This window comes from Alligator mississippiensis, chromosome 4, assembly GCF_030867095.1.
Source record: "Alligator mississippiensis isolate rAllMis1 chromosome 4, rAllMis1, whole genome shotgun sequence".
NCBI classification, from domain to species: domain Eukaryota; kingdom Metazoa; phylum Chordata; order Crocodylia; family Alligatoridae; genus Alligator; species Alligator mississippiensis.
Genome location: NC_081827.1, coordinates 89,767,484 through 89,789,849, shown reverse-complemented (window position 1 = coordinate 89,789,849; position 22,366 = coordinate 89,767,484).

The following is a 22,366-nucleotide window of genomic DNA, read 5'->3' as shown; positions in this document are numbered from 1 at the left end:
CACCTAGCACCCTTAACTGTCTCCCTGTAAAATCCTAGCATGGGCAAGGGGCAGGAAGTTTTTACAGCAGTGTAGCTTGGTGTGGTCAACACTTTCTCTGCATTCACATTTGACATTATCTACTTACATCATTGTTAAAACTAAATGACCTTTGTCTCCAGTAGGATAAACAACTGCAGTTGCCTTTGTGAAAGGCTGCAGCTGTCACTGGCAGGCTGCTACTTGCTGTTTCCGGGATCTGCTTTTTTTTCCCATTTAAATCACTAAAGTGGATTCCATTTCTTGGATGAAGACTCTGGGTAGAAACAAAGCTGCCTTTCTGTCTGCACATGCAGAGCCTTTGTAATGTGCAGGAGCTACAAAACATGGGGTCACGTGGGGCCCTGCAGAGCATGTCCAGATTGTCCTGTGACCTTGAGTGGGAGGGAATACAGTCCGTTCCACATCCCAAATTCTGCTGCTCACAAGAATTCACCACTGTCAAAAGGTCACTGAACAGTCCCACGTTTCATCGTTACTTTGTGTAAAAAGAGAAATCCAGCGTTGAGAAGATTTGGTTGAATGAGCTCTCTTGCCATTGGTTTGTCATGTAGTGAACTAGCTCAGTGGTTTTCACACGGTGTTCCCTGGGGTTCTGTGGCAGGTCATTGGAGACTGTGGGTAATGGTGCCACTGAGGGCTGGGTCGCCTGGCACCATGTCGGCTGTTAGGATAGGGGTAGGGCTTCCATGGCAGAAGTGATATGAAAGGGTTCCATGACTTCAGAAAGTGTGAAAATCACAGAACTAGTTTGTTTCTGGTAGTTTTGTGGTACAGTTAGCTGTCTGTAGGTGAGAAGACCAGGAATAATTCTGGACAAGAGAAAAAGAGAAGACTCGGGAGGAAGGGGAATTTGATAACAGTCTTCAAATACCTGAAGGGTGATTACAGAGAGGATGGAGATGAGCTTTTCTCCATGGTTGGAACAAGACTAGGAGCAATGGCCTCAAGGTTCAGCAGGAGAAATTGAGGTTAAAGATTAGGTGGAATTTCCTGACTATGAGACTGGCCAAGCACTGGAACCGGCTACCTAAAAAGACTGTGAAATCTCCCTCCTTGGAAATTTTCAAAAGCAGGCTGGACAGGCATTTGGCTAGCATGATTTAGTCAGGGATGCTCCTACTTGAGCAGGGGGGTTGACTAGCACTTGTGAGGTCCTTTCCAGCCCCACTTTCCTATGATCCTAAAAACCACAAGGCCTAGGAAAAGTATCAATTCTGATTTAAAATAAACTTGGTTAAACTGACTCAACATTGTAAAAATATATCAATAATTTAAAGAAAAGAACACCTAATAAAGTGTCACCATTGGGGAAAAAAGGTGAGAAAGCTGGAAATTCAAAGTTAAGATGAATTAAAACTCCATATTTTGAAGTACAGGTAAAGGGAGCCGTCGAGCACCTCAGACAATCTTAACACTGCCCTGATAACTCTGGCATCTTGTGCATCCCAGTATATGGTAGAAGGATATGTCTGGCTCTTATTATAGCTGATTGGTAGGTTAAACCCTAGGTCCCTTTATGGTTCAGCTGGGATTCTGGTGGTCAAGAACATTTTTAACCACATCTGTTGTGGTTTATACAGAAAAGTGTGCGTGTCCTAACCACAGGGACATGCAAAGTTTAAGATATTTTCAGCCTTGCCAAAAGAGTCTCATCAGTGTAAAATGTTTTTGTCCAAATCAACTTCCAGCTTGGCTAAAACATTCACTACCTGACACAGCCCATATATAGGAAATCTAAGGAAGGACTTTTTTTGAGAACTTTAGAAGGAAAGCTGCTATTGGTAGCTAATGTCAAGCTGGTTTCAACTTCAACCACAACCTGGCATCTATTCACTTGATTTAAAAGTAGTTTGGCAGGCCCTGCTCACACACTTGATTCTCCCTGCTAAGTATTGTAGATTTTTGCAATTCAGTGTTCCTGGTCTTTGGACTCTCTCATTTGCAGCAATCCTGGCAAAACTCAGACAACCTTAACACTCAGGACAAAAGTGAAGCAGCACAGCCCTTCACACATGCAGCCCTAGAGCAAGGAGGAGTGTAGCTAGGGGTACGTACTTCTGACAGAGTGAAATCTTGCATACTTCACAGGTACTTGAAGTGGGACAATGGGCAGCTGCCCACTGCAGTCCAGCAGAGGGCAACTGAAATGGTTAGGGGACCAAGGCACACGATTTATGAGGGGAGACTGAGGAAGCTGGTCTTATTTAGTCTGGAGAAGAGAAGACTGATGGGGGTATTTGATAGCAGCCTTCAATTATCTGAAGGATGGCTCCAAAGAGGATGGAGCTGGACTGCTCTCAGTGGTGGCAGATGACAGAACAAGGAGTAACGGTCTCAGGTAGTAGCAAGAGAAGTTTAGGTTAGATATTAGGAAGGACTTTCTCATAAAGAGGGTGGTAAAGTACTAGAACAGGTTACTCAGAGAGGTTGTAGAATCTCCATCCTTAGAGCTTTTTAAGACCTGGGTAAACAAAGCTTTGGCTAGGATGATTTAGTTGGGGCTGGTCCTGCTTTGAGCAGGGAGTTGGCCTAGCTGACCTCCTGAGGTCCCTTCCAACCCTCATTTTCTATTATTCTGTGATTTATGATTGGGGAGGGAGGGCAGTGGGGGAGTGTTTTATCTCTAGTACTTCATAGGTATTTAAGTGATACAATGGATTATAGCCTGTAGGATCCTGGATAGGGGTACTTTCTCCCAAAGGGCTAGATTCTGTTTCACCTATTAGGCACTTTTTAAAGCTAAAAACAGATAGCTAGTTTATCCCAGACCAGAGATATTCATCCTGGGATCCTACAGACCTACAAGCTTATTGTCCCACTTAAAGTACCTGTGAAGTATCCAATTTAGCACTTTATCCTGGGACAGTCAAGGTTAATTCAAGTTATTTGCCATTCAAGGTGCACATGGAAGCAATTGCCCCAGACTATTTTGATGTGACTCAAAACCCAGGACAATCAGCTCCCAGTTTAAACAGGTCTGTCTGCTTTCAGCCTAAGGGGACATAAATAGCTAAAAATGATTCTATTCCAGCCCCTGAAAAAACATTAATGCAAAAGGTAGGTGGTTCCTCCTTCTCATGGCTTTTTTGTTTAAGGGGAAGGTGGTAGTGTTACAAAAATAGGTGCATTTATGTTTTTTTCAGGGATTTAAGCAGGGTAGAACAATCGTCCCGAGGCGCATAAGTGTTACTCAGATGCCTAATAGGCAAAATAGAATATAGTTCACAAATTCAAAAGAGCAAACTGCTTTCCCTTCAGTTTTTTTCCCTATTTCAGTTATGTGTAACCACAGGAATGCATATTTATAGGGATTTTGTTTCACTGTAGTGACTTCTTTGGCCCTATGTACATTAGGGGCATTTTACAAATAAATAAATATAAATCCAGTCACTGATACAGATGTAGCTTCATTGGTGTTAGCAATGGTAGTTGCTTAAAGGCAGCCAATAACCTGTCTACGCTATAATTGCCTACAGTGATTGGAATTAATCAGTGTTAATAATAGTGCAAAATTTTGAAAACCTCTCTAAAGGGCAAAGTGCTATTACCTCTTTCTTCCCATTCCCCAACACAAATGAAAAATCTGAAAATATTTTTCAGAAGGATGTGTTTAGGGGGAGGGAAGTATAGGGGGAGAGAGAGTCTGAGTGGAGAAGAAGGAGAGATCAACAAACTCTCCTACTCCTCCCAGTGAAATTCCCATTTTGTGCTTATAATGTGTTAGTCCATTATAGGATATCATGACACGATTTAACTGTAAGGACCAGCAAGACCAAGAGGTAAAGACAGAACTATGGGGAAGAGAGCAGAGCTTCATTTTCAATCTGCTATAGCTTTTTATAACTTAGCCCCAAAGGTAGAAGTATGAAGGGTTAAGAAGAGGGGCATGAGGAAAAAAGGTGATCAGATATAGATTCCCATTTGATACGCATGGTATGTGTTCCTTTCTCCAGTATTAAAAGCTCATCTCTGTTGAAAATGCCAGTGTTATCAATGGTATCCAGGTTGTAGCCATATTGGTCTAGAGGCAAAAGGAATCAGAACTCGTGGTAGAGGTGATATCTTTTATTTGACCAACTAGATTTTCGCAAAAAAATTAAAGAAATGTTATCAAAAGCACACGAATGTCCTCAGGGAGCCTGAGTCATGTCCAAAGGAACTGTCCCTTCAATATGGCTGTAGATTCTGCCAATCTGCCATGAGGAATAGGATTGTTTGCTATGGGTGGGGGAAGGGAGGAGGTGCAGACAAGAGCCCAAGGAAGAAGAAAAAGTATTCAAAGGCTGAAATGAACTGCTGAGGCCTTTGAAGGAATGTGACAAATTTAGTTCTTTGAGTTGGTTCCCTCCTGTCTGACAGCTTTGCTGCCAAAGAGAGTGTCAGGCTTGTGAATTCCCTCTTTCTCTTGCCTTTCCTTACCCCCACCCTGGCCTGAAGGGTTGAACTGCACGGGGAAGGGGAGTCTGAAGAGGAACTGCCCACATCCCATGGTATGAAAGAAAGGGTTTCCACCTGATCCTTGCATGATACATTTTTAACATTCTGTGTAATTCCTTTAAAACAGTCTTTAAACAGCTGCATTATACACAGGTCTGTAATAGGTCTGAGCTGCTCAGCTCTGGTCCTCCCAACCATTTGTGATGCCAAGCCTGGCTCACACGGTGCTGCTGAGTCTGCAACAGGAGGTCCTGGGTCCAGCAGGGAATGTGGAAACTCTAGTATACCTCGTGTTACTTGTGCTTCAGGACTGCAAGAATAGGAGTTGCTTTCTGCTGACTGAGGCTACAAACTATGTTGCATTTGTCCCTGGACTAATTGTGCCTGAGTTTGTTCCAGAATAGAAATACTCCAGGATTGTCATGTACACACATTGTTCTTCTAATCAGGGTTTAGTGAGTGGCTGAATGCACTGCTGCTATTCTGCTGTTGATTCAAAAATGTAGTCCCAAGATAACAGTTCAGACACATTTTGTGATGTCCCAGGGTAAGTTATTACTACTTCTTATCCCTTGAACCTTTTTAGGAGTTAAGGACATGGATGTCTGAACAACTGCACTTTGTCCTGGGATGAAATAGTTTATCCCAGGACAAGTGCAACATCTGTTTTGTAGGCTGACAGTTCTGTAGTGAAAACGTGAACCCTCTGAAGAATCTTTTTACTCTAGTCCTAGCTGGAATGGTTTTCTGTGGCTTGAGAAACTCTCTTCAAATACAATTACTGATATCAGTCTTTGTACATTAGCTACCCTTTAGCCCATGGGACTGAATTTTTCCCCTTGTACCCCTTACAGCAGTCACATTTGGGGAAAAATTAAATCTAGAAGGTGCGTATGTTGAATCACAATGCTTTCATTAGGGAAATGAGCAGTATGGTGTTCTGAAGGCTCCAGATTTGCCTGGTCTAACCTAGGGTAGTGGCAATTCTATCATAAACACAATACATAAAATAGGTATTCTGTCCTCCAAAATTGCCTCCCACTGTCTTGAGTTCAGAGAATATTTTTAAATATTTTAAGAGAACTAGATAGTTTAGTAGGTTGTTTGAATGAATGCATGAATGAGACATGGAATCTTTTACACCTAGGTAACATGGGCTGTTAATGCCAGATGTTCAACACAGCTCATTTCCCATTAAAGGCACTAATAAAAGTGACCAGATTTTCAAGATCACAGTGTGTTGGATACCAATCAGCTTTGAAAAGCTGGATTATTTTGACCAAAAATGTTATATTCTGATATGTGTTTCTTCTCCTTGCATGAAATGGGCTAGTGAATTTCAATCCAGCTCCATATGGACAAGACATTTCATCACTACCATTAAATGGCCCCTGATTTTAGCAGTTTCAGCAGAGGCGAAGAATCAAAGAGGCTGAACTCCCTTTCTATTGTAGGAAAGAGACAAATTTGCATTGTTGATGGTGGATTTTCTTCAGTGAATAAATGGAGCAGATAGAAAAGGGGGAAATCAGTCAGGGTAGCAGATTTAATTTGACCTTACCCTCTATTTCCCTAGCTTATGATGCCTTTTACTAGATCCCTGTAAAAGAGAAAAAAGTGTTGAACTACACCTTGAATAGCTGCAGAATGACAGTGACAGAACATCTTCCCAGTCTTGGGCTTCCCAAGTGGTGGCATGTTCAAAGGTCACACTTGCAGCTTAGCTGTATGTGGCCTTTTAAAATCCTGGTGTTCAGGGATCCTGAGATCAGGGATCAGCTTTCTAATCTCATGTTCCAGTGCTGGCATGTTCAAAGGGCATGGGGCAGCTCAGCACTGGAAAGCAGCTCCCCACATGCCACACCTGCCCCACATTAAAATTAAAGCATGATATGCTTAACATGAAACATCTTTGTGTCTGGCTTGCCATCTCATCATGTGATAAATTGCTTGCATATGTTGTATTGTTACAACTTATCATACAATTAATGCATTAATCGCACAATAAATATAATGTTTGCCAAGGGAGAGAGATTTTCACTAATGGCTAGGCTGTGTAGCACAATGTGAACTACAAAATAACTACTTCTGCAGCAAAGGCAGATTAACACATGGGCCCACAGGGCCAATCAGGGGCCCCCTGGGTGCCTGGGTTCCCCCAGGAAATGGTGGGCAGCATTGTCCGTATCCATGCACATGCCAGGAGCACAGCTGGGCAGTGTGGAGAGCAGCTCCCTGCAGGTAAGTCTATGGGGGGGAGGGGCATTGTGGGGGGCAGATGGAGGCCCCCATGGTGAAGGAGGGAGTGGGGCAGGGGCAGGGGCTAGGGGCACTACCCAGCCAAGGCAATGCATGGGATCTGGGGCCAAGGTGGGGAGCAGGATGGAGCCATGGGTGGCTCATCCAGGGTGTCTGGGGTGGGGGGTGGCTCCCTGCTGTGGTGCGCACCCCCTAGGGGAGATATAGTGGGGCATAGACCCCCCCCCATATTTGTGTGCAGGGCAGATGCAGAACAGTGACCACCAATCAATCGAATTCACCACACAGTGTAGGGTGGCTAAGATAACTAGTAGGGTGGAAGTACCTGACTTTAAGAAGGCTAACTTCAGTATGCTTAGGAGTCTAGTCGATGATGCACTGCAGGATAGGAGTATTGGCAAAATGGGAGTCCAGGAAGGGTGGTAGTTTCTAAAGGAAGCAATCCTTCAAGCGCAGAGGGAGATTATCCCAATACAAGGGAAAAGGGGGAAAGGAACCAAAAAACTTCCTTAGCTAAACAGGGAAATCCAGGGGAGCCTAAGGGCAAAAAAGAAGGCATATAGGTGGTGGAAGCAGGGGGAAGCTACCAAAGAGGTAGGGAGGCAGTTAGAAAAGCCAAACCAACTACAGAGCTGAGGCTGGCAACACAAATTAGAAACAACAAAAAGTCTTTTTTTAGGTATGTAGAGAGTAAAAGGAAGGCTCAGGGCAGCATAGGACCCCTACTGAACAAGAAGGAGCAATTAGTGACAGACAGAGGGAATAAAGCTGAGCTATTCAGTGAGTTTTTTGCCTCTGTGTTCCTGAACAGGGGTCATGGTAAGTCTCCTAATGAGTTCTCAGATGGGCATCAGAAGGACACCAGCCCACCAACTGTCGACACTGACTTGGTGTAGAGTCACTTGGATGGACTGGATGTGTTCAAGTCAGCAGGCCCAGATGAGCTGCATCCAAGGGTACTGAAGGAATTGGCCAGGGTCATAGCAGAACCACTGGCATGTGGCTGTTTGAGTGCTCATGGTGCTCGAGTCAGGTCCTGGAGGACTGGAAAAAGGCCAATGTGTTCCCTATTTTCAAGAAGGGGAGGAAGGAGGATCCAAGTAATTATAGGCTAGTCAGTCTCACCTCCATCCTTGGAAAGGTCTTGAAAAAGATTATGAAGGATCATATTTGTGGGAGTCCAGCTGGAAAAATAATGCAGCAGGGAAACCAGCATGGATTCATAGCAGGTAGATCATGCCTGACCAATCTAGTTTCATTTTATGACAGGGTCACAAAATGTTTAGATGCAGGAGTAGAAGTGGATGTCATTTTCTTGGATTTTAGCAAAGCCTTCGATGCTGTATCTCATCCCATTCTCATAAATTAATTAAGAGCCTGTGACATAGAAGTTTGCACAGTCCAGTGGGTGGCAAATTGGCTTAGCAGTCGCACCCAGAGAGTGGTAGTAGATGGGTCGGTATCAACCTGGAAGGATGTGGGTAGTGGGGTCCTGCAAGGTTCGGTCCTTGAACCTGTACTCTTCAATATCTTCATCAGTGACTTGGATGTGGGTGTGAAGTGTACTCTGTCCAAGTTTGTAGATAATACTAAATTGTGGGGTGAAGTGCACACTCCAGAGGGTAGGGAACAGTTGCAGTCAGACCTAAACAGGTTAGAAAAGTGAGCAGAACACAATAGGATGCAGTACAAGGACAGGTGCAGAGTGCTGCACCTAGGGCACAAAAATACCCAGCACACCTACTGGCTGGGAAGTGACTCTCAGCACCACAGAAGCAGAAAGGGCTCTCAGAGTCATAGTGGACTCCAAGATGAACATGAGTTGTCAGTGTGATGAAATCATCAGCAAAACTAACTGCACTTTAACATGCATCAGGAGATGCATGACAAATAGAACCAAGGAGGTGATACTTCCCTTCTTTGCAGCATTGGTCAGACCGCAGTTGGAGTACTGCATCCAGTTTTGGGTGCTGTACTTCAAGAAGGATATTGATAGACTCGAGAGGGTCCAGAGGAGGGCCACTTGTATTGTTAGGAGCTTACAGGACAAGCCCTATGAGGAGAGCCTGAGGGACCTGGACCTCTTCAGCCTCCCCAAGAGAAGGCTGAGAGGTGATCTTGTGGCTGCCTACAAATTCATTAGGGGGATGCAGCAAGGGATCAGAGATACTCTGTTCACTAGGTCGCCTCTTGGGGTAACAAGGAACAATGGTTACAAGCTGACAGAGAGCAGATTTAGGCTAGATATCAGGAAAAACATTCATGGTAAGGGTGGCCAAAATTTGGAATGGGCTTCCAAGGGAGGTGGTGCTCTCCCCTACCTTGGGGGGCTTTAAGAGAAGGCTGGATAGGCATCTGGCTGGGGTCATCTTACCCCAGCACCCTTTCCTGCCCAGAGCAGGGTGTCAGACTTGATGATCTGTGGAGGTCCCTTCCGACCCTAGCATTTATGAATCTATGTGGGCTGCCCACTGTGGGCTCAGGGCTCTCCACTCTGCTGCCTTTGCCTTGGGAGCCCCATGCCAGCCTTATGCCCCCTGCCCACCCAGCAGCAGTGGGGGCAGCGAGTTGTGGCCTCTGCTGCCGGGTGGGCAGGGGATACACTGCTAGCACAGGGCCCCAAGTGCAAAGCAGCAGAGCAGAGAGCCCCCAGCCTACAGCAGGCAGCCTGGTTCTGCCCTCACCCTGCTGGGCTCCACTGCAGCAATGGCAGGTGGGGAGAGGGGAGCAGGGAGGATGGGAGGGCATATGCCACCCCACCCCCAGCCTGGCTGGGTCCATTCTGCCTCCCCCGCAGGGCACAAAGGCCTGTCCTGCCCTTGGCAGTGGCAGCACCAAGAGGGAAAGGGGCCCCTCCCCTAGCTGAAGCCCAGCTCCAGGGACCTGAGGCCCGGCTGCAGGGGAGGGGTGACATGCTACATTCATGTTTATAATAGGGGGGGGCTCCAATTTTCTGTTTGCCTAAGGCCCCAGTAAATCTTGATCCACCACTGTTCTTGCAGTAACTGATTTGAATTCAAGTTAATAATGGTGAGGATCTGGTTAGAATCACTGTGGCAGGACCCCAGGGTGTGTGTGTGTAGGGGGGGAAGGGGGGGGCGGGGGTGTCCCTCCACCCATTATAGTCAGTCCTGCCACCCCGCCCTACTCAAAAACCTCCCAGTCCCACTCACCTGCCACACCTTGTTGGAAGAAGTGTTGATTTGGGAGGTATCTTACCCCTGCCTGAAGCGGAGAGTGGGAGGAATCCTAGGGCAAGGTCTAATGCCTGGCAGAGACCTTGGTGTCTATGGCTCCCCAGGTCCCTGGTCCTGGGTCTCACTTCACTGGCTCCCCTTTGAAGCCCGGTGTTCCAGGCCCTGGTAGCTCCAGACCTTAGTTCCAGGGCTTCCCTAAATACTGTTGTTCTCTTTTTCTCTCTCTTTCAGTCCAACTACCTCAGGCTCCAGGCTTCTACTCCTAGACAGCTAGAAACCAGGCCCTCCCAAGGGCCTGTGCATTAATCTGCTCTGCCTCTTTCAGGGCTATTTACAGTGTCCATCTAAACTGGCTGGCCTGCCTGTCCGCCCACTTTCCCTCAGGCAGGGATCAACCAGCCCTCTTAGCAGCCAGAGCTCTACTGCCCCGTTCTCTTTTCTGGGTGAGCTTTTATCTGCCCTCCTTCTAATCCTTCCTTGCAAATCTGTGGTTAACTCTTCATAGTATGGGTAGTTGACAGGAGAGGAGGCTAGTAAGAGGTCCTATTGTCATCCTTTGCATTCCTGTAGCTCTGCCAGAGCACCTTTGATTTCTGCTGGCTCTAATCCGTGTCCCAGGCATATTGCTTCTCTTAAATTTGTTCTGCCAACTGCTTGCAGATCTTTGCATTCCAGTGACTGCTGTCCAGATGGATTTTGATATGCTATTTCCCTAGAGGACAAGTCCAGGATCCCTGATAAAATCACATGGAAGCACAGGGTACATGGCTGCTATAATGAATATGTGACTCTGGGTGTGCGTATTTCCTTGCAACTCAGAATCATAAAAGGATACACCAGGCTGCACACAAGCATGTGAGCAGGGAGGTGACATCTGGTCAAGATGACTCCAGAACAGTTGAGGGCACACACGTCAACAGACATGTCAATCCAGTAATGCAGTAGAAAGGCTATCTTAACTGGAATAGTTAATCCAAAATATAGATGCATTCACACAAATCTAAATTCCTGTATAACTCATTTCAGAATGGCATTATTTTACTTCCAGAGCAGATTATTTAAGTATGATGAGACAATGAGCAAATCAATAAAAGAATGTCAATGTGTGGCCCTAAGGCAGCTAATACCGAAAAACTAACTGTATGCTGAAAATCAACGTCATATAGACAGGGCCTTAGTGTTCTGAAGAAGCAAGAAGGGAGGCATTATAAAGACTTTAGCAGTGACAAATGATTCCAGCAACCAGTTTGATTCACAGAAGCCTGGAAGACATTTTCAATAGGCAACAGCTCGACCAAGAATCTGTCTTTACTTAGCATGTTTCAGCCTGGGACCCAAGTTTAAGCCAGAATTCTGGCAGTCTAGGGCTAATTCAGTGCAAGTTTGTTTGCTGTGTTTTTCAGTATTATTATGGGAAGTGAAAAAATGGCAGGAAGAGTAGATCTGGCTTTCCTTGTAGGCTTCCTTTCCAAGCAGCAGCCAGGCCCAGTCTCATTTTAACTCACGAGATGTGATGAGTTCGCTTCCTGCCTTCTAGATGTGATTTGACAACAGGTGTAAATGAGACATTGTGCTGGTTTTGTAGACAGTTATTCATCTTTGTAACAGGAGTAAGAGATTCTCCTGTCTGGGCAGCCTGTCTTACCCTCTCCTGCCATATCTTGATGTATTACTTGTTGGAGAAATCTAGTGTAGGAGGCTGCCTTAGGTACGCAGCCCTGGTGTTGGGGTCAATGTACATTGCTCCACCTTTCCCTACACCATGTCAGTCTCCAGTCTCAGATCTTAACAGCACTGGTTAGTTAACAGATCTTTCAGTTAGGGCTTGTGATGATCTTATCCACCCTGTGGACTTAGGTGCTCAGTCAAAGACAATTACCAGTCCTTGGGTCTCACTCTCTACTTATAATAAACTGCCAACAGAAATAGTACCTTAAATACAGAGTTGCTATCACCCATCATAACTGCAAACCAAACAGTAACATAAAGTAAGGAGTTGGTATCCTTTCACCAATTTTCCTCTTCCTGGGATTCCTTTAACAGGACAGCCTCTTGTGGCCCTGCCTACAGCGTCCTGGGGGAACTACAATCTGGGCTGTAATAAACTGAAAGTCACTGGCCGCACTTGGCCACCTGGTAATTCCCCAGTACGGTCTCTTTCTCTTCAGAGGTGCTCACAACATGGGTCCAACCCCACCTCCATCAGCTATTGAATTGTCTCCTTGCCCGAGGGCTACTGACGCGCACAAGTTACAGTTCTCCCCAATCGGGTCCTCACCACCTGAGTCACATCTTGCCCCTTGCTTGGAGCTTCACTCCTTACTTACAGTCCCCATCCGAAACTGCCTCCTTCAGTTTCTTTCTGCCTTTTCTCCAGCAGGTCTGGAGAGTCTTATGCCATCAATGCCCCGAGAAACTCCAGCAAGCTGTCGTTGCCAGGCATTGTCTTCTGAGACTGCTGCTCCAGCGTTTGCCCACCAGCACCTCCACACTGGCTCTAGTAAGTTTCCTGCCTAGTCCTGGCCTCTTTCCAGGGTCCCATGCTCTGCTCCCCACAGTTGGGAGTCTTTCCCCAGAGTCTCAGCATCCTTTTTAAGTTTTGCATGCCCCTGACATCATTCCCCTGTGTCAGGTTTAAAGGGACCGTGCCTGTGCTTACTCGAGCCTCACCACCGAATCTCCAGCGTCGGGTCATCCTCCAGGTAAGTATAGCAGGAGTGAACTCTGTTTCCCTGCTACAACCTTATACAAAACAACCCCCTGAATCTTTAGAACTGCAACCCTTTTCTTTTTTTGCCTTGTGGCTTACAGACTAAGGCCAGGTGAATTCTAAGATGAGGAGATAAATGTGCTTGGGGCCACTTTGCTTTCAGTTTAGTCACTGTGGCAGGGCACTGTAGGTGCCTGCCACTTTAAGGGCCTGAGCCAAGCTGCCAGCAGGTGCCTGATTTTGGCAGCCATTTTAGATCCCTGGCTGCCTTTATAACCAGATCAGTTCCCACTGGCAGGAGAGGCAGCAACATCACCTGGTTGTAAGGCTGCTGGTATCATCCTGGAGGCTTCTTGGTCCTGGGCATGACCTAAAACTGTACCCTGTCGGGAGTGGGTGGCCTGGTGGGGCTCTCAGTGGTACAGGAGCCCCCAGGAAATGCCAGGCCAGTGATCACCCTGGTGAAAGGCAAGCAGGGGTGCCTTAACCCCAGCCCTCACCTTCGGGTGGATTGAGAATAAGATCAGTAGCCAAGCACAATGACCTGCTGCTCCAGGGGGGGAGTGAGAGTCCCTGTGAGACCCTGGAGCACCGGTCATGGTGTGTGCAAAGGATAACAGCAGAGGAGAAAGGCCAGGTAAGCTTCTGGAAGCTCCTAAGTCAGCTGGGGAGAGACCCCACAGGGCCAGGCACGCTCCCAGGAGCACCTGAGCCCAGAATGGGGAACACCACTCCAGAAAGTGCAGGCAGGAGGCAAAGACCCCGCTGAGGGACTCAACTGGTCAATGCTGGGGCCAGGACCTGAGGGTCAAAAGGGCCAGGGCCCACTGCAAGGGATGCCCACAATGAGCACAGAAGCTCAGGGTCCCGACTGGGCCTGAGACGGGGGCCAAGGCTTATGGAAGCCAAAGGTCCCCACAGTTGGGGTCCACAGCTGATGGGCAAAGGTGAGGGTCCAGATGACTGTCTGAGATGCCATCTGCGAGACTTGGGCTGCGGTGTAGGGGCAGAATGGAGCCGTGCCCCCTCCCCCCCCCCATATCAGGGTGCAACAATGGGCAGCCTCCCACCTTAATTAACAACTTTATTAAATGCCAACAAGGTGTGGCGGGCAAGACAGACAGGCGGCATGTCCAGAGGCAGGTGGGGAGCTAGCTGTGGCTAGTGAGGGATGTCTACCTCACCACAGTCACTGACCTGTTTTCCACTTCCACACAGTACTCATATACTGCTATTGTGTTTTCCCAAATAAAAGCTGTGTTCCTTTTTTCCTCCTTCAAAATGTTTGTTTGTTTTTCATTCCACAACTCAGTACTTGTGAGAGAGGAAGTTTTGCCTCTTTAGGGTTCTCCAGAAATCAAATTAGTTTTCCCTGACCTCTGTATGATGATTTAGCCAGGTGTTGGTTAATTTTAAGAGGAGACTCTCAATATTTGAACCTGGCTATTTTTGCTGCCAATAAGACCTGGCAGAACGGTAATAATCAACTATCCCACACTTGGGCATCTCATTCTTTTTGTACACAGGACATGTGGGATTGGAATTGAATGGGAAACCTGTAATGGAAATGAAGTTGGACTTTTCCAATGCTTTTGTTTCTACATTTGGCAAACAAGAAAGGACCTTAAAGTATTTTGCAAACCTTACTTAATTCTGTCTGATTATTCAGCCAGTGGCACTTTTCCTTTTGAATCATTAATCTAGTTCAGTTCCTCAGCATGGTGCTAGAAAGGTGGTGCACTATTGGAGGTTGTGTCCTTCAGGTGACATGAAAACAAGATTCTGACCATTGGTAGTCATTAAAGACTTGATGAATTTTGCATAAGGGTAAGGGTGTTGAACTCTATCTACCAACCAAATTGCAATTACAGTAATTGCATTCTGTCCACTGCTATCTAAAATATCTACTGTAATTTCAGTTGAATATCATTTATTATCTGTCTGTATTCTTATTATATGATTGAGGTACACTGTACAACCACTACTTCACCTCAAAATTGCTTCCATATCAGGACAATGGTTTCCTGTGATATATAGTATATGCTATAATCCTTCAAAGAACTTTGTCCTTCATAGGGAAACTGCATTATAGAAATGTTATATGCTACTACAGGGGTTTTCAACCTCTTTTGGTTGGTGTAATCCCAGTGGCCAGTTGATGAGGGGGCAGGGGGTCCCCTGGTGGCCAATCAAGTGGGGGAGTCCCCCAGAGGCCAGTAGACAAGTAGGGGGGTGCAGCCATGCAGCAAAACCAGAAGTGTCAGCAGCACATGGTGGCAACAAAAGCAGAAGCGCTGGCAACAGAAGTGGTGCGAAGTGCTGGATGGCAGTGGCAGCCCTGCCCCTGCTTCTCCACGCCATTGCTATGTACCCCCTGGGGCCTTCCCAAGTACCCCCAGGGGTACGTGTACCCTCCCAGTTGACAACCCTCGTGCTACTACAAGATATTTTGGGGCACTGAGAAGGAGGCTTCCTATCCAAGTACCAACCCAGCCTGGACCTGCTCAGGGCTCATGTGCTCTTATAATGTAAAGATATGGCTAATGGTGTGCGGATCTAGGATTTCCATATGCAGATCTAGGATTTACTAAAGGAGAGTGTGATGTGTGGCCCCCCAGACTATGCGGGGGTAAGGTGCACAGAGTGCCCCTGGGTCAGAAGGGAACACCAGGGAGCTGAGCAGGGAGTAGGTGTAGAAAGGAGGGAACTGCCTGCTGTTGCTGCCACTGTCCCCACCTAACCAAGGCATGGGGAGTCCCAGAGCTGTTCCTCTTACCTCATGGGACCTGATGAGCAGAGAAGTGGCTACAGGAAGTGGCTGCACAGGGTTCACCTAGGGACAGTGGCAGCCCTGGGCAGATTTCTTCTTCCTGCACCTGCTCCCTGCCCAGCCCTCCCAAGGTGTTCCCTGCTGGCCTGAGGGAAGGCCCTGGAAAGAGGAACCCACCCACCACTGCCACTGTCCCTGGCTGAGTTTGGCTCCCTGCACATCCTTGCTCTCCAGCCCTTTGCTGGAGCAGGACAAGAGTGACTCTGGAGCTACCCCTGTGCCTGCAATAGCTGGGGACAGTGGCAGCGGCAACTGGGTTCCCTCTTCCTGAACCTGCACCTCAGCCAGCAGTGATCACGGGGAGGATGCTCCACTGTCACTAGCTGAGCCCAGCACCCTGTGCAGCTACACCCTGTGTCTGTGGCTGATGTTGGGCAGGAACAGCTTTGAGGTAAGCTGGGGACAGTAGCAGCAGCAGGCAACCCTGTCTTCCTGTGCCTGCTCCTTACCCACCCTCCAGTGCCCCCCACCAGCCTGGAGTATCCAGCTGCAGGCAGACGCTGTGCAGGTTTCTGGGCTCAGCTGGAGACAGTGGCAGTAATAACAGAAGGGAGTTTTGACTGCACCACTGTACCTGTCCTGGACCTGCCCCTGAAGACACCCTTCTCTTCTTCTGAGATCTTGGTAAACAATACACCTTACAGAATACTCTTCAAAACTTTTAGAACCCAAGGAAAAAGCTAAAGTATTTGCCTCTGTATTTCAAAGACAATTCATCCCAAAAAGGACTTGCCAAAACAATCCTTCATGGACATCTGGATTCCATTGGCCAGTCTCTTTTCATGTTCCATTTCTGCTCAAGATCTGCTGTGGAGGTATCCCATTCCTGCACCTGCTCTCTGCTTGGCTCCCTAGTGTCCCCACCAGCCAAAGGACTACAGACATGCCTCAGTCCCCATCCCACCATGGTCTGCAGGGCAACATGCTGCACTCTCCTGTATGCCCCTGTTGCTCACACATACATGTTTTGCTTGTGTATTGCAGAGGGACTGTTTGAAACAAGAAAAGGGAGACAAGCCTACGATAGCAGGCTAGGATAGCAAAAATTAAGTCATGGTTAGAGTGAGCAGACTGGGAGATCCAAGAAGATAGGAGGAAGCAGGAGTAGGAGGAAGCAGAAACAGGCAGGATGTCCAAGACAAGTTACAATCAGGCTAGAAGCATAACAAGGTGGGTAGGTTGCCTAGACAGCTTGTTCCTGCTTCATCCTAGCTTAATTATGCCAGTGTCTGACAATTACATGACGTGTTTCAGAGAAGTACAAATGTATCATACAAAAAAGTGAGCATGTGTGTGTCTGCATATTTTATATATATTTCTTCATATTTTATGTTTAAACTTTTAACCTTTAAATTGCAAGCGCACACGCACACATTGTTTGTATCTATATTATATATATGTTTGTGTGTGTATGTGCAATTTAAGGCTAAAAGTTTAACCATACAAAAATGAAGAAATTCAAAAATTATGATTCCTACAATATAGTAACCTCATCCCTATTGCATATAATATAGCCATTAGCACAGAGATATAGTAATAAGACAATAATTGTGCAAAATTGTACCTGATGTGCTTGAATGCCTTAGCATTTGTAGATTGACTATCACAGCTGCATTTACATGGAGCTGATGTAAATGTGATAGTATAGGGACTAACATTTGGTTGCCTGACCAAGCTCCTTAGCCTGTAGGGCAAGGATGCAAGCCAGTTTAGTCCCAGAGGGCACCTATACATGTGCTGGATGTCTGCACACATCAGAGCAGACTCAATTAATCAAGCCTCCTGGAGTGTGTTAATTAGCGTGCTCCAGCAGCCTCCATGACATGTGTATTCAATGTGAATATACATGATACTACAGGTGCTTTAATTAGAGCACACACACACATATATATATAAAGATGCCCCAGCACCTCAAATCTAGATACCTTGGCCAGGAAAGGATTTCAGGTCGACTAGGTTTAGGCATTTAACATCATCTATTGTCAGTTGGGTTACATAGGTGTGTGACAGGCTCACAACCACTGCACCACCCAATGGGCATGCCCCATTTCCTGGGCCTGTTTGCCTGCCACAACTTGCTGTTTTGCTGGGCTTTACCTCCGGAGGTGGTGTTCAGTGGTTCCTGAAGGACATGGGATGACTGCTGGCACATCTTCTGTAGAGCTCCTTCTCCCCTACACCCCACCTCTTTCCACTCAGGTGTTTAGGATCAGCTTGAATGATGCTCAGATTTGGTGACAGGGCCCTCTCCTCCTGCACTGAGGCCCAGTAATGAAGACAGGTACAGGGGATCTGGCTGAGGTCCTGTATGCTTGCAAAAATCACAACATAATAATTCAATAAAAATAGCTCAGATGGTGCAGTGGAAAGGGCAATGATGCCCATGTGCCATGTGTTCTTCAGTGTGTGAATGCCTCAGTGCCCAATGCACCTTTCTCCCATGGATTCTTAAGTCAATGATGCCCCTTGCTTGGCATGCTTTCTGGTCCGAGTTCCATCTGGCCAGGTACTGTAATACCGTAAGTCGCATCCCTCTGTGCTTGCATGGCACTCATAGTTCTCCCAATCCCTTGCTGAGGCACTCTGGGTCCGCAAATGCTCAACTGAAATGTGAGGTGCCAGGGGGCTCCTGTGCCAGATTCTCCCCTTGGTAGGCTCAGGCAGTGCCCACTGAGCAGCTCTTTCCCCACCCCAGCTAACCTGTGTATTCCTGCCAGGGTCATCATTGGTGCCGAATAGCAGTATCAGGTCTAAGCCACTCAGTCTGCCAGCTGCAGCAATCAAGCTGGTGCCTGTTTGAGTCCCTGGTGCTGCCTGGGCAGTCCAAGTTTCCAGGCCTTTTCCATGGCCTTAGCCCTGGGGAGGGCTACTGGCTCCCTGCCGGCTATGCACAGCATGTCTGGGCTCTTCCCAGGTGTGCCAGCAGCAATATGGGCCCATGCTGCTCCTCTGGGCATGCTGGCCCCACACTTATGCACCAGATCTCTTCTGGCTCTGCTGCTGGTTCTCCCACTTCTCTTCCCTCAGGGTCCACTTCTGAACATCCTTTAAGCCCGACACCTTTGGGCACTGGATCAACCAGTGGAGCTCCTTCTGGCTACGCCATGCCAACCAGCTAGCCTACAGACCGGCCACATGGATGCCAGCACTGTAGAAAATGTGAAGGCAATCACAAGGTGACTCCAATGGCCAATCCAGAAAGCCCATAGAAACTTAGAGGGGGCCAATAGGAAATGCTAAGCATGTGGTGAACAGCCACTACCCTGTTTTTTCAACTGAATTTGGTCCTGTTGATGCTAGTTACAGATTTTCTGAACTTATATAATTGATCTGGTTTTTCAAGGAATTTAGGTACCTCCTCAGTGCCAAACTGAATTCCAAAAGAAATCAGGCAGGAGTTAGATGCCCACATGGTTGAACTGGATTTTTTCAGAGCATTTGGATTGCTTCTGGACACACGTAGAGGCCGCAGGATAGGTACACAGGGCACACCAAAGTTCAAAACAGAGGCTTAGAATTTAGGTTTGTATCTTGTGGAGGGGAGTCAAACTAAATCATTTCTTGTGACTTAGAGCCCACTTGAGTCCTGTTTAGATGCCTCCAAAACCAAACTGCATCATATGCCTCTTCCTTTTATGACAATGGACTCAAAGTAACTGAACCCCCATTCTCAGTGCTCTTGAATACCAGGTGAATATCTTGTTATATTCTTGTACAGGCATACCATCATGCTCCCTACAAATGCAGCAGAACAATAGAGGACTATAATTAGGTGTCAGCATTGCATTCACTTTTGGCATTTAAAGAAAGAGGAAGTTGGGGGAACATGCAGTTAAATCTGTCTGTGCTGATAGTTATGATTTCAGAAAGAAACGGAAATGTAGTTGTAAATACATCCTGAATGAGGCATATCCTGAAACATTTAACGGTACATTTCCGTATTTATGTAACATTTGTGCAGGCAAATTAATTAATAAATAAAGTTTAAATTAAAATTTGCAGAAGAAATTAAATTAAATATGTAAATAAATGTGCTTTTCTTCATCAATTTGTTATTGGTTCCACATTGACATTATTTTAAGGCAACTCTCTCTCTCTCTGTCTGACGCTCCGCACCTCCCTCATGCACTCTCTACACACACCCCCATGCACCCACAAACACCCCCATGCTCCCTTCCAAGAACATAAGTCCTATCATCCTCCTGTCATCCAAAAGTACTGTGGACAAAGGGAAACAATGAATATTTTCCAGGAAGGAGTAGCCAGAGGTTGAGGCTAGCACAAGTAGAGATGCAAAGAGTTTCAGTAGGGTTATAACGTCACCAGATTTCTTTTATGGTTTTAGTTTAACATTCTGTCCTCTGTGCTAACCAGCTGATTTCTCCTGTCTCCTGTCTCATAGCCCTCTCACTTTAGTCTCACTCTACCTGCCTCCATGCTCTATCCTTTGCTCTACAGTTGTTCCTCCCCTTTATTTCCTTTCTTTGTTTTTCATGTAACTAATCACACTCCTGTCTTATGATGCATTTATTATGTATACTGTTCACAAGTGAAGATGATTGCATCCAGCGGGGGGTGGGGGAAGAAGAGAGAAAGGAAGCGGGAGAAAAAAAGGGAGGGAGAAAAGAGACAGTGAGAAAGAGAGGAAAAAGGAGGAAGGAGAGAGAAGAAAGAGAGGAGCAGGGGTGAAGGCTATGTCACATGGATACGCAGGTGACTTATAAGCCCAATCTTTGCCCTGAACAATCTGCTGCACCAGGGGCAGGAGAGCGATGAGGATTGGACATGAGAGGTCCTCATTTTCCAGGCCATGAGCTTCCTCACTGCCTCTGCCATGTGCCACTGCTCGAAGGCCAGTGCTTCACTCTGGACCAATAACCTCCAGGATGGATCGTCATGAGTGATTTGCTCCCACAACTCTGGGTCAATGCCAAAACTCTCTAGGGACATCTTAAGGGTGTCCTTGTACCACTTCTTTAGTGCGCCGCAAAAGCGTACTCCATTTGAAAGTTCACTATAGAAGATTTTTTTCACCAGGTGAGTGTCGAGCATTCTTGAAAGGTGGCATATGTTTAATATGTATATGTTAAGAATAAATAAAAATACATAAAAAAATTAAAAAATAATGGAACCAATGTGAAATTTGCAACCTATCACTGTTAGTTTTGTCTGCATCTCCTTTCCCCATGTCAGTCTTAAAATTCTGAATATAGGCAACTTGGGCAGAGACTATCTACTGCAGAGACTCTGTACACTGGCTACCTCAATGGAATCCCAATCACAGAACATTGCTGTAACACAGCTCATCCATAATAATTATGATAAGAATTTTCTTGAAACAGATATATGGAATATATACAAACAAGAGACCTTAACCATTCCAGTGTTTTTTAACTCTCAATCGGCATGTCTACACATGAATTTACATGCACCTAAACTTAATGCACCTTATCCCAAGCTGCATTAAGGTGATTTAGTTGCATGTCTACACATGCACGCCTTAAGGCACCTTAAAGCTGGGTGAACATGTTTGCAGCCTAGCCTGGGTAGAACCCTGGACAGCACCCTGGACAGTCACCCACACATCAGGGCCTGCGGGTGGTGGGTGGGTGCCATGCTGGAAAAGTGGCTGGGGACAGCACAAACAATGAGCACATTCCTGGCCAGGGAGAGCAGAGAAAGGCATGGGCCACACTCAGGGACTGTGGGGGTCTGTCAGCGGCATGTGCAGAGCCAGGGCCACTGGACTACAGCCAAAGGCGGGTCAGCTCCAAGTGAACAGAGGGAGCATCCAAGCCCTCAGGCCATGTCTAGCAACTTGAGGCAGCTGCACCTAGCACTGGCCCTCACTGCAGGGTACTTAGCTGCCTGTTGGTACCCTGAAGCGTGTGGCAGCATAGCCAGGCAGTGCAGTCCAGCACTGGCCCCAGACCTGACTTTAACCCCTTCCCTGTGTTTCTGCCTCCCCACCATCAGTTGAGAGCAGGCAGAGCTGGGCACCACCAAGAAGAAGAAGCAGCAGGTGCTGTTCTCCAAGGTATAGATGATAGGCTTGAAGTGGTGGTACCCATCGGTATACAGACCAACTTGGGACTAAGCGTCTGCACCTTGGAGAACAGCACCCACCTTTTCTTCTTGGCAGTATCCAGTGACAGCACAGGGCCCCACGGGCTCAACTCCAGCTTGTTCAGTGAACATACACAGCATTAAGGCACCTTAAGGTGTCTACATGTCCCTTAAGTCGCCTTAACTATTCACGCCTAAATTTGATACCTGCTTTATGTAGACCCGCGCCCTAATGGATCTTAAAAATGGCAATTTTAGGCTAATCATGTCTAAAAGAAGCACGTGTAGACATGCCCAATGTTTTTTTGACGACTAGGAGAATTACTAATTTGATATTCTAATGGTTAGCCAATTGTGAATTACAGAAGCATCAAAAACCAGCTCTGGAATAAATTTTCACAAAGAAAATATTATTTTTCCTATTTGAGTAAACCAGTGGCTCAACAGATTTTTCTAGAAATGTGACAGTTTATCGCAAGTTCATTTTAAGTAGATGTTAGAAACTGAGAAGAGAGTTTCGAATGAAGTGGCTATATTAATACTGAAGGTGATATGCACTGGGGCAGGGGTGGGGGGAATTACCCTTCATTACACATTCAGGATGTACAAGATGTGCACACAAAGAGTTTCTATCAGTTTGAGAGATACCATTTCTATCTGTTTATCATTTAAAACATAGGAAATACCAGTTTACATTTTCATATAATGATTAATTACAGTATAGTTTTTTTCCATTTACACAGTTAATGTGTTACTACTTTGTAACGTACTGTCTGTCTTATAACTAATTCACCCCAATATGTAAACCCTGAAGATGAACTGACT